Genomic DNA, 16,421 nt, shown 5'->3' with positions numbered 1-16,421 from the left:
CCCCTCACGGTTAAGCCACTATCCAAGCTTGCCTTGTGGCTTTTCAAAGCTATTGCATCTCATTTCTTGAAATCACGAAACGCACCGTAAATATCTCTTTATCGCTTAAGAAAAATAAATAATGTAATCTAAAGATAAAAAAAAAATATTTTGCTGAATAAAAATATGCATGAATTACTGTGCAAATCCCATTTCAAGGCTTATTCTTGATGTCACCTCTTCGTCCTTGCAATTCGCGGACATTACGAATATTTATGATTGCATTCGTTCAACTCTTTACTCATGTATGTTATAATTCACATGCAAGCATTAGTAGTGATATGACAAAATGTTTGTCTCCGCATATCTTTTAATGAAAGGCATCATTTGTGCAGCTTTCATTATGTCGAACTTGAGTGTCTCACTACACAAAACGGTGGTGGTTCATAATAGTTGTATGCTTTGTTCTCAGATGTCCTCAAAAACAATTGACCTTACGTAGGGTGACAAATCTGATTATATGAAAAGGAAAATAAAAAGGCAACAGCAGCAAGGAAATGTAAAATGTTTTCTTAATGTGTAAAACAATAGAAAGCCAAATTTATTTCTTCTATTTAAAGGCTGTGCCCGACGTTGAGGGCTGGATTGTAAATGTCACACAAGGAAGCGATCAAAACACCATTCAGGTCCTTTCTGTATACGTAGATTTGCGACAGTTTAATTTTTATTCTAATTAGGCTGTTCTGTAACTTTTATGGGCGCTTGTACATCAACAATGTGCTTAGCCTTGCACTTTTGTCTCCTGCTGTTGCATCCTTATTTTATTTTCCAAGTCATTGAACCACTGGTTCTCACTGCTGAAAAATCATCCTTAAAGGGAAGGTGCACCGGTTTTAGATTTCGATGAGTTTCGAGCGGTTGAATCATTATAGCTTGTACTTAAAGCATGCGAAATATCTTGGCGTTAGCGCTTGAAACAATGCCGCAATTAGCGATTAAAATCGCCACGACTATCAGGCTTCACCGCACTGCACAGCGACGCATGATGACGTCATTGACGGTACGGGTACGTTTTCTGCGTAGACACACTTGGTTTGAAGAAACGAAAACAAGGATGCCGAAAATAAAGCCCTAGAAATGTTGATTAGCACCGTCAGAAAATATGCAGCAGGACGTGGGCGAAGGCAAAGAACATCAGAAATAGTACCGTCCGTGACGTCATTACTAAACTTCTCCGCAGAACTTTAGTGCTGTGAGGAGAAGCGCGAGGTTTAATCGTCGATTACGTCATTAGTTCGAATGCTAGCGCAAAATTATTTTGCATGTATTACCTACAGCCCATGTAGATTTAAATCCCTGAATATCGTGAAATTCTCAAAACGTGATTCAGCTGCTCTTTAAGAAAGCATTCCTTCATTTTTCGCTCTGCTCGTCTGCCCTTGACCACATTTCTTCTTTTTGAGGCAAAACGTACATAAACCCTGCCAGTGATATTTGTCATGTCCAGCTGAAGAGAAGTCATGTCTAACCGTTGCCTTGCGAACTGAGGCTCACTTTGAACCATTGTTCACTTTTTTATACTGTGTACTATCGTCTGCTGATAGTTCTACCTGATCAAGATAATTTTAATTATTTCATTCTGGTATTCACGAAACCCCTGCACGTTAGCTTCCTGTGACTGGAAGTACTTCAGCAACAGCTAACATAAGACAATTCTGAGCAGATGTGGGGTCACGTGAACACTAAACACTATACCTCTTAGTATCCAAGTAATGTTAACGGTGGAAACATTTGTCTCACATGTACAAGAGCTCTTGTAATGCAGTTAATTGCTGCCTGATACTGAATCAGTATCATTGTCTCCAGCACACCAATAAGTGCAGTGTGATTGCACTCAACTGCCAAGCACGTTTGGCTCCCCTGTTAGGCAGTGATGTCGAGCAGCAATCGACATCATCCAAGTTGGACACTCCTGCCGGGCAGCAACTTCGAGAAGGAAGGCCATCGAATAGCTCAACCACCAAGCAAGTTGGCACCTCTGTCGGGCATCAATGTCGAGGAGAGAAGCCAGCAGATAGGTTGAAACAACGTCCAGAATACGTGGAACGGGGTTCCAGTTACATGTATGTTCCACATAAAACCCTTACAATTTAACGGGAACTTTCTTCCACATACACAGTCTATTTTTATCTGGAACGCTGCCCCACATATATAAACGGAACTTTTTTTAAAAAAGTTCCGCTTACTAACTGGAACTTTATGTGGAACTAGATTAAGAGTGTGCGATTCGCTGATGACATTGCCTTGTTAAGGGAATAAAGGGACCAACTGCAACTAATGATAAATTATCTAGACCGTCGAGAACAGAAGACGCCGAAAAAGGCGGAACACCAGATACTAGCATTCATATATATGGCGTGCTCAGCGTGGTAAACTTGCCAGATATTACGGCTAGGTAATTACGACACTCCTTAACAACTGACAGAAAACAACTTTGAAGCTACCGCGCAATTCGCCATCCACTGACCCGGGCCATCGGTTGCCTTGTTTTCCGGTACATGGCGCCACCTGTCTAATTCGCTGCTCGGCTCGCCTTTGCGAAAATGTCAATTTTCTTTTATTCTGCAAAATTCAGGCAAGTACCAATGTTAAAACTGGGCCGCTAAAAGTGCGCCTGCATTGAACGGCCGTGATTAAATTAGAATCGTTAGGAATATAGGTTGTGAGTGATGTTTGCGTATGGGAATATTTAAATATCCACTTTTTTAGCTGCGAAAGTTTAAAATCAACTACTTTGCAACGCAAAAACACCTTTTTTTGTGGCGGTGGAACTCACCTGCAGGCAGACGTTGGGAGCTGCTTTTGCAGACTTCTTATTCAAGACATGCCCTGCAAGAATATGTGGGGAGCAACAGCACTTGGATGGTGCGATTCAGCTCACACGTCGCAACAGTTTGTTTGGCAAGCATGGAGCTGTTTTCCTGCTAAATTTATCTTTGTAACATTTCAACGACGCTTATTATACAGATTGCAGGGATTTATCGAACTTCGACATCGCGTGGTCACATCACCTGCTTCATCCCCCTGCACACATACCCAGCATGCTTTTGGGCGGGATGCTGTTCATGACTCTGTTGCTTCTGAGGACCAAGGAAGTCGGAACCGAAATGGTAGCTAGCACATATAACACAAAACCTCTACCCCATTTGGTAAATTAGGGTTTTTGTCTGTGAGGTTACACTTAGCGCTCTGCGATGAGTATCCTTGGTATCCTTTACGACGCTTGTTGGCACTGCGAGTTGAGTGCGCTAAAGCCTGCTGCCTGGTACGTTCTATGAGACACATGTGGTGCATTGAGTTCTGGTACAGTTGTTTCAGTGATTGATTCTGGTTCTGCTGAGTAACCAGGTGCCATCAGGTTTTTGAAGTACGTCTTGTTATGTATACCATCTTACCTTCCTGGTTTGCTGTTGTGAAGGTGTTCCCTTGTTTGCAGTCACGATCAGGGGCTCAGCGTCATATATGGTGTGGTGCTTTACCCCTGCTTCTCTCTTCCTAAGGGCTTCCCCCACGGAGAAGTCGTGATGGCGAACATGTCTGCGTTAATCGGCGCATGCTTTCATGGTGTGTTTGCTTTGAGCATCTTTTGTAGAAATGTGTACGTGCTGCTCTGGTAGCAGGATACAAGGTTGAAGGCCTTTAGCATCCCTTCCAAACGTGGTGCGATGCGGGGAGTGCACTGTAGCGAAATGGAGTGTATATGTCTACCTGTAACTCGCCAAGTATGCAATAAATTCCACAGCAAAGTCCTTGTTTTCGATGTGTGCCTTCTGAATGAGCTTGGCTAGTAGCTTCATGAACCTCTCCACGGTTCCATTTGCTTGGGGCCAATGTGGTGCCACTTTGGAGTGGTGAGAGTTCAGCTTAGTTATAACAGAAGCCCTTATTTGCTGTTGAATGGTGACCCGTTTTCTGACTTTACTACGTCTGGTATGCCAAAAGAGCAAATATAATATTTTCCGCAGCTTTGGTAGAACTTGCGTAGACGACTCCTACTGGATGATCTCTGCGACCAGAAACGGTGAGTGCTCATCAGTGATAACAAGTAGATACTTGTCCGATTGGAGCGGTCCATTGCAATCAACAACTATTTCTAACCAGGATCAGGCTGGGAGGGTGGTAATGGTAAGTGGCATTTGGCATATTTGCATCACATTACTGGCATGGCGCTCAGCTTTGGATCGTGCTTGCACAGAGCTGGTCCAACTGTGGAAACCATACTTTTTTACGCAAGAGTTGCTTTGTTTTTCACTATTCTCTGGTGGCCAACGTGAGCCTGCTGCACAGTGCCTAGGCGAATAGGTCGTGTTATCACGATTATTGAAACTCATAAGATTATGCTGCCTTGTGCACACAGTTCCTCTTTCACCACTAGAGTGTAGCGGTTTCGCCTTTGCCAATTGAAGAATTGAACTTTGTGGCTGGTTCCACGTGCTGGGTGTAGTGGCCTCAACAACAGATCATCTGTTGAGTGCATCTCTCCAGGTTCCGATTTCAGTCAGGAAATGTGCTTTCGGCTTGGTTGACTGCAAAATAAAACAAACTCCTCGGTGGAGAACTCAAGGTTTGATGTCGAGGCCACAGTTGGACGTCAGGAGAAGTAGTCTGGTGAATTGAGGATTCCAGGTTGATAATGTAGAGTCAGGGACAAAAGTTTGCGAGACGCGGATTTGTGGAAAAACATTTATTTCTTCACTGCCTCACTAGTTTGTCGTCTGATATATATTTTCCCGAATGGGACGTGCATGTATCCCCTTGATTCTGCACATTTCATTCTCTATATGTGTCCGACCGCACATGAATTAATATTTTTTTATGAACTCGTGTCCCGCAAACTTTGTTCTTGACTGTACCTTAAGGTCCTACAGCTGGACATGGAGACGCCAGCTCATAATTTTTGGAGGCATGCTTGCCACTTTGGAAGATAATATAGTGATTTGTGGTCTGTCACCACTACAAATGGTGCTCCGTATACACCCAGATGGAAATGTTAACATCCCCACTGAGCATGAGCGAAGGCTTCATGCCCAGTTTCTGAGTATCGTTGTTGAGTTGGGGTGAGTGAGCGGCTGGCGTGCCATACAGGTCGGGGTGAAGGGCATCTTCAATGTGCCGGGTGAACACGTCACATAGGCAAACTAAACTTGCATCTACTTGAGGGTAGTTTATGCTGCTGGGTTAAAGTACGCAAGCGTTGTTGCCTGTACAACAGATGGGTGAAGGCATCTTGCTGATCTGGACCCCAGTGCCATTCGACATTATTTCCTTCAGACAGGGTGCAGACAGGGGAGCAAAGTTGAGGATGAAAGGAGAGCAATAGGTAGCAAAGCCAATGAAACTTCTGATTTATTTCACAGAATTTGAGGTGGGTGCCTTCCTGAGGGCTGTTACTTTTTTTGATAATATTTTAAAACCTTTGCCAAAGACAAAGCCAAAAAACTTAGGCTTGGTTTGATAAAAGGAGCACTTTGCAGGGTTCTTAAGCTACAACGCTTGAATCGTTCAAATGTGGCATACAGTGCATGGCCATGCCCTTTGATAGCACCATGGACTAGAATGTGATCACTACTTTTGAGGGTGCCAGGTATCTCTGCTATGACATGCAAGATACTGCAGCTGCAGAGTATATGCCAAAAAGGTGCTTGTACCGGTAGAGGCTATAGGGTGTGCCACGTCGGGTTGGCGCAGTAGTTACGGCGCTCGAATACTGTTCCCAAGGATGTGGGATCGAATCCCGGCCTCGGCGGCCGCTTTTCAGTGGAGGCGAAACACAAGGAGCCAGTGTGCTGTGCGATGTCACTGCATGTTAAAGAACCCCACCAGGTGGTCGAAATTTTCGGAGCCCTCCACTACAGTGTCTCTCAGAGCCTGAGTCGCTTCGGGACGTTAAACCCCACAAAACAAACAAACAAAGCTAGAGGGTGTTTTGAATGTAGTTACTCAGGTTAGGTTTCATTGCGACAGAGTTGTACGCATGCTCATCCACTGTGCTGACTGTTGCCTCAGATTGGATGATAGCAATGCTAGAGCCGTATGAGCCGTAAGTGATCACTGCTTGAGGTAGGTTCTTGGCTTGGTCGGAATTGTGGAAGATCGAGTCCGAAGACATACTTCTCGTGATGGCATTGGCCTGGTCGGTTCGCCGCTGAGGTTGTCACCGGGATCGACACACACGTGCTAAGTGGTTCTTCTTTCCACACTTGTGACATGTTCAACCTCGCGCCGGGCACGGTGAGGAACGATGCAGGCATTTACCACCACAAAGTCCGCACACAGAGTTTTTCTGCTGTCCGGATGAATAGGCTTTATTGCCAGTGTGTTTGTCCCTTGGATGCGTCTCCACGAAAGTGCATTTTCCATGCTTTTGGCATGTTGGTCGGCGAGCTGTGTTGTGCGCGGAAGTTTCAGTAGCTCACCTAGTGTCATTTCAGGTTTGCAGAGGATTACCTGCACAGTGCGTCTAAAGAAGTCTGATTGAGGTGTGACTTGATTTCTACGTCGATGTTCGTTAACCCGCTGAGCAGTACGGTTTTTCGCACATTGATGTGGTATGCGTCCATACTTTCTTCACTTGGTTGGCGTCCGTGACAAAATAAACAGCATTGAACATCTCGGTTGTCTTATGGGTCAAATTATTGAGTCAGCTACGCCACGGCAGTAGTGTACCTATTCGTTCAGGGTAGAAGTGCTCGTGGACGAGACGGTGGTTGCATTAGGCGCGGGCAAAGTGTATATCGTGAACTTCGTCGCCAACGTAATGAAAGAGCACTGCGTTACATTTAAGCCGGATCTTTGATTTTGTGCGCGGTAAGAAAATGCCCAAGACGGGCGATCCAATTTCTCCAGCGAGGGTCCACCGATACAGTGTCTTCATGGGCTGTGAAGCTTGGGAATGATGGCAGCATGGCGATATGTGCTTAGGTTTTGGCGAGGCTAGAAGCAGTGACGATCGCGGTACATTAATGTAGGTAGTTGGAGTAGGTCGGTAGGCTTACTTTTTATCCTCGTCGTCATTGTAGTACTTCAACAACGTTTTTTTATCAGGATTACACTGGATTATCGAACTTCGACATCACGTGCTCACATCATGTGGTTCGTCCGCCAGCACACATATCCATCATGCTTTTGGGCATAATGATGTTTATGCCTGTTTCTTCCGGGGACCAACCAAGTCGAAACCTAAATGGTAACACACACAGCTTTAAGTGGTATTGATCTTAACTAATCTATTCGTTGATGGTATAAAGAACAGTTGTGCCTCGTTAATGCAACCACCGCTATTATGGATTGTTCGAATGATGCATAGTTTTTCTGGGGGCCAAATTTGTTCAATGTATTTACACTTCGGTAATAAGTAAGCACACTGCCTTGAATATAGACAAGATGAAAATGCGAAGTGCTCACCGGGACCCATGCCATATGAGCATATCTGCTGTTCTTGCCAGATGTCCAATTTTCTTCATTTTGAATGCAGGATACTACAGGAAGGCAATGAAAAGTGGAAATGTCTCTGTGATGTCACTTTTCTATAGTGGTTTTATGATTCGCAATGAATGCACTTGATAGAAACTCTCTGCTGCTCGTTCAAACTGTGTTAACATTTCACTCGAAATTTGGCAGAACACTAGCTTTGTTGGTAACATTTCACTGCATGTCACTGTCAAATATAGAGCTTGCAACTCCTTGCATCGTGCTGGTACTCAATCACCAGATCTCATTTGCCACTTCAGTGCTTGAAATAACAGCAGTGTCAAACTACAAAATACCAAATGGCAGAAATCAAGAAAAGTATGGTTACACTGTGCTTGATGTTAAGAGATTCATCGATATAACCCTGAACACAAAGGTGAACAAACTGCAGCACGTAACCATTTGGGTCATGCGAACAGTAGTTTTGCAAAGCGAAGTAATTATGAATTACACAGCCTTCCTTGGGAATCAAATAGGAATAGTACTGCCGAAAATCAAAATATTTGTGAAATGTCTTCGAAATGTCTTTGAATACGTGAGAGCATTTTCTTTTCGTTAGGAGAACTACCGTTTGACTCTTTCGGTATAGTGTACAAGTTTCATGATATGATTTGGTTCGGTTTATGTGGCTTAGCGTCACAGTGTGACTCAGGCTATAAAGACCATAGCGGAAGGCTCCGGGACTTGATTTCGAACCTGGTTCTTTAACGCGAACTTACAATGAGTGCCGCCTTGCATTTTGCTTACATTGAAAAGCAACTGCCTCGGCCAAGATTTGATTCCACGTTGTTGCTCTGAGCAGTCAAGTGCCATCATTATTGAGCCACTGCAGCGGGGCACTTTTCATGGTGTGTACTGCATGTCGCTGTACTAAATGATTCTGGCTCTGCAATGAAGATTTATCACTGGCATGAACCTCAACGCATTTTCTGCGTGCAAAGCAAGTCGAAAAAACGGCAGAACCATGTCAATATTACAGCAAAAATTTTCTGTAGTGTTGTCGTAAACGTCAGACATTTCTGTAGTTTTCTGTTGTCTGTAGTATTGCAGTAGTTTTCTGTTGTATCTGAAGAAAATCCTGACGTTACTACTGAAAATCTAGGTGTCACAAGAGGTTTGACATCGAAAACCACACAGAAATTTTGTCGTGACAACAGAAAACTTTCTGTAGGTTTATCTGACTGGAATAGCATCACACGCAACCTCTTACAGCCAGAAACGAGGAATACATAGTGAAATATGCACTGCCAAAGGCCAAAGCAGCGCCAAAGCACCGCCAAAGCAGCGCGGCTTCGTTGAATAGAAACGATGTAAAGATAATACTTGTGTATTAGAATTGATGTGCCTGCTTGTGAACATAGTTGTCGTTCTATTTTTTCACAGTAAAGCCAATTCATTGCATTTAGGTTGCAATATATTGCAACCTAAATTGCAATATATTGCAATTGCAATATTGCATTCTATATATAGAATGATCAGAATGAACTCACCTGGTCTACTTTGCGCCGAGTGTCACCATAACTCTTCCTTGGAAAAAACTATCTGATACTGAACACGTGAACAGAGTTAGGACATCCGGAAGTGCTGCAAGAAGTCCATGCCATCTTCTTTCAGTTCTAACGTATGTACTCACCAAGTCGATTGACGCCAATAGCAAACACCGCTAGCACACGTGCCTACGTTGTTGCTGGACGATTGCATCGTCAGTGACGTAACCGTTCGATTAAGGACTAATTCACATTATTTTTGTTGGACATGTAGGTGCTCAAAACCTCTAGGGCTGTTGTAACATCCTGGTAACGGGCTAGATCGAGCGATCGTGATGAGCAAAAACATCGTAAAGCTTATGCAGCAGCCTACACTATGGTGGTTTCCAACCAATGTCCGGCATTGTACTGTGTGCGCCGATCAGAGCGCCGGAATCGCCCGCCTCCTTCGCGCACAGCAAACATCCTACAGCACCCTATCCCCATGTTGGCGAGCGCACGAGCTCAGGAGGGGACGGGCGCACGCATCTGCACCAAAAAGATAACGCTCGTTGAGCGGTTTTAAAGGACTATAGACACCAAACTTTGGTAGTATTTTTCTTCTTGTTAACAATGCGTAAGTCATTCCTGATATCGATCCGCACGCAGTTTGCGCCTATGACCACTAAATAATTTATAACTGAATTTCCTTTTCTTATCACTTTCGGTTTCGACAGCCTAGAGATGGCTATAACGTCACAATCATGTCTTGATGCGCAGGATGAAACAAACAGCAATATAATCGCTCATTCTTCACTTGTAGTGATTCCTGTTCTTGAAGCAGGCTGGCTTTATTATTGTAGTAAATTCAAATCACACAGCAATGATTATATCGCTTTATTTTCACCCCTCGCGTGACTTAGACTTGACTGTGACGTCACAGGCATTGCTCGGCTGTTGAAACCGAAGCCAAAACAGCTAGGTGAGAAAAGAAATTCGATTATACATTATTCAGCAGTCGTAGGCGAATATGACGTGGGGATCCATACACAGTAATGTCCCAGACGTCATTACAAATGAGAAAACACGAACTCAAAAATGAGGTGTCTATAGTTATTTAAGGCGAACAGCAGTGGTACACTGGCCTTGCTGGATAAGCCTCTAGTTTTAAGCATCACGAGGGCCAGTTTCGAATGGCGGCCATTCCGGAGAAATATTCCTAGCACCCTACATCGTATCCCAGGTCTGACTGCCGCCTTGTTCTGTTGTTCCACAGCCACTGGGAACTCAGGGACATCATGACTGCGGCGTGGAGATTTCACTCATTCACGCCTACCGGATTCGCCTTACTGTCGCAGTCACACCGTCACGGAGCACCTTTGCTTCCTAGTGATAGAGCGGGAGATAATGACAACGACCATGAATTGTAATGCCCTTTCCAGCGTGTCTGCGTCCGTGCTTATCCATATTTTATCGTTGTCATAACTAGTGCTACTTTAGACCCTTTTCTGTTCCGAGATCTTTTGTCTTATTTTGATTCTTTTGAGTCCTTTCATTTCGTACTGCCTAATCTTATTACTATTATTATTTTCTCTTTTCACACCGCATTTTGACCGCATTCTTTAACGTTTACACATATATGCATTTTCCTGTTTCATACGTTACCGTTATTTAGCACCTGCAGATTCTTCGCCCATCAGATTCGAACGTATCTTTCTAGTCCTCTAAATTTGAAGCAATGGACACCTTCTAAAACTGGCAAGTTAAGTAACCTGCGTTGTGTTGGGTGATTCTTTGCGTCCATTTTTTTGCACACATGGCAGTTCCTTAGTTCTGTTTTGTGTTTCAGTTTCAGATTCGCGTATAATTTTTGAGTTTTGTTATTGACTTCCTTGCTCCTTTTATTCTAGTGCCCTAGTGTGCTTAGCATGCTCGCTTTTAAATATCATTTTCTTTTTATTGGCCCATTATAATCGATGAGAACATTATTCCGTTCAGCCTTAATAGTCTGCTTCATTTCTATTTACCTCACTTTCTTTATTTCAGGACGACTTTTAGTTATTTAGAATATTTTGTTTCCTACTTTGATTTACAGTATTTGGAATGTTTTTCTTTTCTTTCTTCTTTCATATTACTGGTACTAGCTGTATCTTTTCTGGTTTGCGTGGCCAAGAGAAGTGGAGCCCAACTCTATTGCGGAAACGGAAGGTGGGGCAGGAAAGGTGGCCAGCACATGCCCCCAAAACCATGAAGATCCCAGACGACACAGACCATGCCACGGTTCAGGGCTGGATGTATACGGAACTTGGCTGCCGCTTACCTCATTCCACGCGTTAAGGGAGGGACCAGGCATGAGTTCCCCGGGAGGTAGTTGCGCCAAACAATCCCAGATTAAATAAATTAATGATGCAATTTCACCCCTGAAGTTGCAGGCCAGTCCATGCGTCTTTTTTTTTTTTTTTTACGGTTCGTCGCCTTGTATTCTTTTCCGCTTTTTCCTCCTTCTCTCGCCCTCTTACATAAGCTAAGTTTCTGGACCCTTGGACGACACCGTCATCAGAAAGGAAAGCAGTGAAGGCTCCCCTTAAGTGTTTAAACGACTCGGGGCTGAGTTCAAGATTTTAAGTGTAGGCTTTCTACCCCCTATTACTGTAGATCTCTGGACATGGGACAGACTCCTTTCCTTGGCCCTCTTTTTTTTTCCTTTTTCTCCCTTTGTTCGCCTTTCCCCGTGTAGGGTAGCCTACTGGGCATCGCCTAGTTAACCTCCCTGCCTTTCTATTCTATTTTCTCTCTCTGTTTCCTTCTTCGGCAATGCTTTCTTGTCGTGTTTTTTGCTTCGTGCAATTATGTTCTCTTTTCTTGCTTTGCAGGTTTTGCCTACCTAGCGGAAGTCTTATTCCTTGTCCCGTGCCTTTCTTCTCTTTCTTCTCTTTACTCTCTGTTTCTTTTTGTTCTTCGCGGAACTGCACAGAGTCACTATGTCGCCTTGTCCGGTGTTTACCTTTTGTTGTTCATTATCATTACTGTTTTTCTTGGTCAATCTTTTAATATTTTAGGTGTTAGCTAGTTTTCATTTATCTTATATTGATTTTTCGTTTTGCATTACTTTGCTTTGAATTGATAAGATATCAGTAAGTTTCGACAGGTACAAAAGAAACGAACGCCGACATTCGTTGTAACTGAAATTTCTTTTATTCAGCTTTTTGTCCAGGAGCAACAACAACGGAAGAAGAATAGTTCACTATAGAAACGCAACGGCACCGCACTACTCTTATGTACAGACAATAATTGTGCGATCGCTCGATACAATAGGCGAGAAATTGAGTGTGTTCACAGCACTGTACATGTTCAGGTGTTTCTGTAATACGGCATAAATACGCACCATTTGCGGGACAATCTAAAACCTCAGCATGGCGAGACGCCGGCGACAACAACTGTCTACATTATGTCCGATTTCCACGTGCTGCTGTCGCCTCTGGTTTCATCGCTGTAGACAAGAGTGCCACATGATTTTCTCAATTTTGCACCTTATTTGTCAGCACCACTTTGTAGCGCGAACTCTGCTAATACTTTATTGTTTATTATCAAAGCACCAACAGTTACATGGGACGTTTGTAGATGGAACGCCAACTTGTAGTCCCACAGATAAAGTAACGATGTAACTCACATCGATTTCAACTTTATTTATTTTTTTTTGGTCACAAAACTCGCAAGATTATCGCGTTGTGCTGACAGTGGCTGTGGTCAATTCTTGGTTCAAAGAGTCATTGTTTTACCAGTGTCATCAGCAAGCGGCTTAGCACTGTGAGCAAGGAAAATGACGCATGGTTACAAAATTCATTATGAGTGCTACCCCACGCTTCAAAGAAGCGAACTTTACGGACTGAGCGCAAGTGCACGAGGCCGCACTTATGCTCTCTATAGCATTAAACGCCTCATTGATATTTCAGCAGAGGTAACAATACGCCTTCGTAAAATCGTTTCTCTTTTACAAAACCTCGCCTACGTGATGATCGAAAGTACTGTAATCGCCGTGCTCTTGTTTTTAAGTAACCTTTTTGATACGTAAAAAAATTTACCTACCAGACAAATAAGCTCTAATTAATTAATGCAATGGCAATTTTCAGCTTTAGTTTGAGAAATTGAAACGGATGTACAGGTTTATTTTCCCACTGATGTCCTGTCGGTTATGTTAGTGTAGCGTGGCGCTCCAGTCTCTAGCGACGTCAACAGAAGGCGCTCATGTTGCTACTGTTTCTCTCATCCCCATAGAAATCAAGGAGCCCCTCAATACTTCTCTGCTTGAATCTCTATGTTGACACCACAGTTACGATCGAAGCGGGAACGTTATCGTCTCGCGAAAGAATATATTCCTGTTCCGATGGAGATAAATCTCAGCACTCTATGGACTTCAATTAAAGACACGTGAAGCGAACGCAAGGAATGTTTTCACATTTTTACTACGTTTTCCGAGTGATTTAGCAAGAACTAGCATGCACAAAATATAATTTATTTTGTCATTTCGTAAAATGAAAAACTGAACAAAATACAGCAATCCGCCTTTTTCACAAAATGTGGCGCCCTCTGGGAGTGGTCGAAAATTCGTCTGATACAAGTTGAAAACGTCCTTGGCGTCAGTGAAATGACGATGTGTGGTCTTGACAACTAACGCCATCTATCGCATACGCCTGTCGCGAATATTAACTACACATGGCCTCCGAGATTAGCTGCAGCTGCGCCGATCGCGGAGGCCAAGGACTGCGCAAGTGCTGCTGGGGTTGACGGTTTGTTTTCAACCAGGGGAGAGGCGCGCATGCGCAGAGCGGCCTTGTGAAAAAGGCGGATTGCAACTACATGAAACGTGGTACAAATCGCGCGGTACCGCAGGACCAGTCGACAGTTCCGGAGAAAAAAAAAAGGATCAAAGCAGATGACCTTCGCAGGCATCTGTCATCAATGTGCAATGAGACATGCGATTTCAGTGACATGTAGGTGGCTCTTATGCTTCAGTATGTGGCTAGAGAGAGTATATGTGCTTGTCGTGATATGTGTCGATGAGCTACGCCATGTGACGATCTGATAAGGACGTTTCCATGCGAAGGAATCGTTTAATTCATGATGCTGCATGAAGTCAACTACGTAAATTTGAATAACACAACCTGACAGAAACACGAACGAGGCCGCTGAACACCACCAGCAAAACGAGAATGCGTTATCGTGGTGAAGCTGAACACCAGTACCGTTTTTTTTTTCTTTGAAGGCGCGAATACTGGCCTTAAGAAATTATAATCAAGTTTGTTTTTTCTTCTTCAGGAGCTAATGTCTTTTTGTTTTCTGTTCGGATTTAAATTGGTGATGATAGTAAAAGCTTTGGCCTCCAACTATCCAAATCCCACAGTGTGCCCAAGTCATTGCAGGAAATAGCGACATTGGACAAACATTTTTGTGCCACGGGAAATTGCTTGCTGATGTAACATGTCAAAAGCCTCTGAGCCTCCATAAACTGACGTGCTCGAGAACCTACCATATCATTAATTTCGGGGCCACTTTGATTACGACGTACCTCGATATATAAAATAAACGTTACCAAAATCTTAAAAAAAAAGTGATAAACCTCATAAGTCTTGTGATGATGATTTCTTCTTTCCCTTTAATGTACTGTAGTTTGAACGCACGGGCAAAATCAAACGCGCGAATAAACTTTTCCGTACCCTTCACAACATTTGACCATCTTCAAGGACGGTGAATTCGCACCTTTGCTATGGCTTTGGTTTCCTACATTTCCGCTAGATCAGGCATGCGGTACCGACTACTTTTTCCTGCTCTTCACCCCGGTGTACAGATGCCTCGCGTGAGGCTGCTCTTCACTTACAAGCAACTAAGCGCACCTTAGAACCTGTGACATGAAAAGGTTGTGGCAACGAGCGCGGATGCATATATACGTGTTCTGTTTAGATGGCATAAAAATACTGCTGAGATTATTTGATCTCTTATTATCCGAATGGCCTTTATACACGGTGGAGACGCGGTGCGTAGCTATGGCTAATGAAGTATTGTGCTTAGAGAGAGAGACAGAGAGAGAGAGGAGGTCTTTAGAAAAATGTAACCGGAGGTCGGAGCGGCACTACACGAATCAGTCTATCCGCGACAATGCAGACAAGGTAAAGAGAAACAAAGGTGACATCGGAGGAGACGTCTGAACGAGTGATAGAAAGGCAACGCTTTCCATTTTGTTGTGGTCATAAAACTGCTCTCTTCTTTACCGCTGCAATCGTGCATCAAGAGGCACCAACGTTTTTTAAAAGCCGTTTTACGACTACGAATGGCTATATGAACTCGTCACCGTCTTCTTTGCTTTCATCGCGGTATCAGATGGTTTCAGCAGAATTGTTCCCAGAAATAACTCGACTGCCACTGGAGGCTCCGAGCAGGCTTTTAAAGTTTATAAGCAGCGCGCTTGAAATATTGACTTTGCAGAGCATCCACGTTTAAAACGAGCAGCGACACTCTCCAGTTCTTGTTACAACGGCCGATATCAGCTGCGACACTTAAGCCTTTTCTGCTATGCTATTACATCACGTGATTTCGCTGCATCAGTAGAACAGTTGAGATATTGGTCCTGTAAGAATGCGCTCGTCTGAATAAGAGGCTGGATGTACATTTGTGCTCTGCATGCTTTGAGCTTATTGTTTGATCTCAGCTCTGTGTCTCGAGCCAGGTGATAAGCACAAAGCCGTAGTATCCTAGTATTTGCACTGGAGAAACTAGGTCAGATTTTCCCCGTACGTCAGCAGATGGTTCTTAAACCTATCCTTCCTTAAAGTAGACAAAAGGCGCAATGAATTTGAAGCAGAAGTAGGCACAATGCTTACTCTCGCCTGGGGCGCATTAGATCATAGCACTATCATTGGAGTATCTGGGACGATGCCGATCGAGAGAGTAGTGTAGCAATCATCGCAAGTAACAACGCGCGGAGAACAAAGATGCAACAACACGGCGGTACAGCCGTGATCCCAAGGCCTCACCTTTTTGCTTTCAAAATATGCTCACGAAGGTAAAGAAGGGAAAGAATGGTAGGCCAAGCAAAAGTACAGTGAACGCCACGGGCGTAGCGGAATTCGTTTTCCGTTAAGTGCCACTCTTCTCTGCGTTCCGTTCTCCCTAATTTGAAGAAATGGGCCTTGTTGCGCAAGTTTTCTTGTCTACATTCACTTGACGTTGTCTTCTGCCGAATGTGCGCTGTTTATTGACATATACTTCTGCGCACCTGCAGGTACAAGAACGCAGCCAACGTTCTTTGCTTGGTTCACTGAATTGGTAACATACTTGCGATAATGACACTTCTTCTCCATTTTGCTCTTCGATGTATGAAGCCTTCGTTATATAGCGACTTCTGTCTGTTCAGCATTGCGTTTCCCTTTTCCTTGCTTCCGGAGCAAAACA

Source organism: Amblyomma maculatum, chromosome 8, assembly GCF_055883805.1.
Source record: "Amblyomma maculatum isolate TAMU_Amacu chromosome 8, ASM5588380v1, whole genome shotgun sequence".
Classification (NCBI taxonomy): Eukaryota; Metazoa; Arthropoda; class Arachnida; order Ixodida; family Ixodidae; genus Amblyomma; species Amblyomma maculatum.
This window is presented reverse-complemented; position numbering follows the sequence as displayed.